Here is a 2,190-nt window from a genome sequence, read left to right on the forward strand (position 1 = left end):
AAAAAAAAAAAAGGTTTGGATTGGTGAGGGGTGGGGCCCTGAATCTGAACTTTTACCAAGCACTCAAGTGCATGTGATGCAGGTGGCCTGGGGGTCACTCTTTTGAGAAACATGAATTTAGATCGACCCCATCCTGAGGCCTCAGGTAGCGGCCATGCGGTATCCACCCGTTCACTGCGCTCAGTGCCAGGTAGCCCGAGGGCAGGTCCGCGCGTGCCTGTTCCTACAGCCCGCAGATTCCCTGGGCCCAGGACTCACCTCCTGGGCGAGACTCCACCTCCCAGGCCACTGGCTCAGCTCAGGAATAGGACAGAGCCAAAGGCCTCCCCAGTGCCCCAGCCAGTCTAGGTCCCCAGGGAGCCCCAACCACATGCGCTCACTGGGGTTCTGGGAAGACATTCCAGCCCCAGGCCTCCTGAATGGTCCGCATGTGGGTGAGGCAGGGAGCCCTGTGATCCATGCATGGTGATGGCCAGCAGTGTGTGGGCTTCCAAGCATGTGTCCTTGCCACCCCCTGCCAGAGCCCTGAGTGAGCTTTTGTCGCAGCATCAGCACCTGGCCAGGCAGGCGGGCGTGGGCGTGTCAGGAAATCTGCTTCTGTTCGAAGCCCTGCCTTCAACTCCAGGCTGCTCTCTGAGAAGCCCCTCTTTCTCACCGGCCTCAGTTTCCCCGTGTGTTCAGTGGGGAGGTAAGCCTGGTGGCAGTGCTCTGATTAGGGCAGAGGTCCCTGGGAAATCTCCCACCAGCTGGGGCTGGACGGAGTCCCGCTGCCTTTGTGTCAGTCTCCTCCACATCTGCCCTATCTTGCAGACAGATGTGGAGCCAGGACAGCCCAGTTTCCCCGTCTGTTGAGTGGGGAGGCGAGAGAACCACCTGGGTGCTCGAGGAGGGGCTAGGGTTGGGGTTGGGGTGGGGCAATGGAGAATCCTGGTCCTTGTAGATCTCTAGGCCCCCTGGTGATGAGAATGGCTGCCACATACTCTCTGTGCTTTCATTGATCGATTCTTGTATGTGCCCTGACTGGAACCAACCTGCAACGTTGGTGTACCAGGACAATGCTCTAACCAAGTGACCTACCGGCCAGGGCTATCAGCCTGAACCTGTGAGGTAGTCTAGAAACCTGCATTTCATTTTTATTTTATTTTTTGTTAATCCTTACCTGAGGATATCGTCTCCATTGCTTTTCAGAGAGAGTGAAAGGGAGGGAAGGAGGGAGAGAAAGAAACATTGATGTGAGAGAGACACATCCCAACTGGGGGTAGGGAGTGAACCTGAAACCCAGGTACATGCTCTTGAGGAATCAAACCTGAGACCCCTCAGTGCCGCTGTTCAACGCTCTAACCACTGAACCCACCGGCCAGGGCTAGGAAATCTGCGTTTTAACCAGCTAAGCAACTGATGAGCTTGGGGGAAGGAACGCCTGCACCGGGACACTTGGGCACAGGTAGGGCCTCAGAACATTCTCCTTGCCAAGAAGTCCAGGCCTGCCAGCAGCCTGGTCCTGATGTTGGGGTGTGAGGCATGTGGGGAAGGATGTTGAGGAAGAGGATGGAAAAAAACTTATACTGAAAACAGCCGTCACCATCATTCTGGGCTGCCCTGTGCCCAGCCCCATGCTAAGCACCACACCCACACTCCTGGATTCCAGCAGCAACACGAGGTAGGCCCCGCCCCTTTGTTACAGATGTGAAAGCCAAAGCAGAGATCACTGCCCCAGGGTAGGACTTGGATGTTATTTCCCTGCCAGTCGGCCTCCATGGGCCTCCACGGGCCTCCACCGTGGCCCCAGATTGTCAGAGGCTTTCTAGTGTCAGACTCTAGTCTCAGTGCTTCTGCAGAACCACCCTAGGAAGCAGATGCCATTATTATTCACCTTTTACAGAAGAGTAAACTGAGGCCTGTTAAGTCAGGTTGGTAATATCCAGTCACCTGTCTCTTATGTGATTATGGGGGGGGGGGGGAAGGGAGGGGTGAAGGTGTCAGAGATAGACAGGACCTCAGTTTCAGCTACATGTCTATTTTTTATTCAATATATTAAATATATTAATCAGAAAAGTCACATACTATAAATCCAGGAAAATACACAAATATAAATGTCAGAATCTGTCATTTGTCTTCCTCCTCGAGTGAGTTTATGTACATGTGGAAGGAGGTGGCGAGAGAGCCAGGAGGAAGAGACTGGGAAAGGCT

General features: G+C 54.1%; 2 protein-coding genes across 6 annotated transcripts in view; both read right to left on the reverse strand.

Moving 5' to 3' along the window:
- Nucleotides 1-2,190, reverse strand: part of ATG101 (autophagy related 101) — a 29,152-nt gene that overhangs the window by 12,285 nt on the left and 14,677 nt on the right. The window lies entirely within an intron of this gene.
- NR4A1 (nuclear receptor subfamily 4 group A member 1) overlaps nt 2,002-2,190 on the reverse strand; it is a 20,845-nt gene continuing 20,656 nt past the window's right edge. For all 4 annotated transcript variants that reach the window (XM_006757061.2, XM_006757058.2, XM_006757059.2 and 1 more), the window contains one exon: nt 2,002-2,190. This exon is cut by the window's right edge and continues 646 nt beyond it. The gene's annotated coding sequence lies outside the window, so the exon portion shown is untranslated.

Source organism: Myotis davidii, unplaced genomic scaffold (genome assembly GCF_000327345.1).
Source record: "Myotis davidii unplaced genomic scaffold, ASM32734v1 scaffold233, whole genome shotgun sequence".
NCBI classification, from domain to species: Eukaryota; Metazoa; Chordata; class Mammalia; order Chiroptera; family Vespertilionidae; genus Myotis; species Myotis davidii.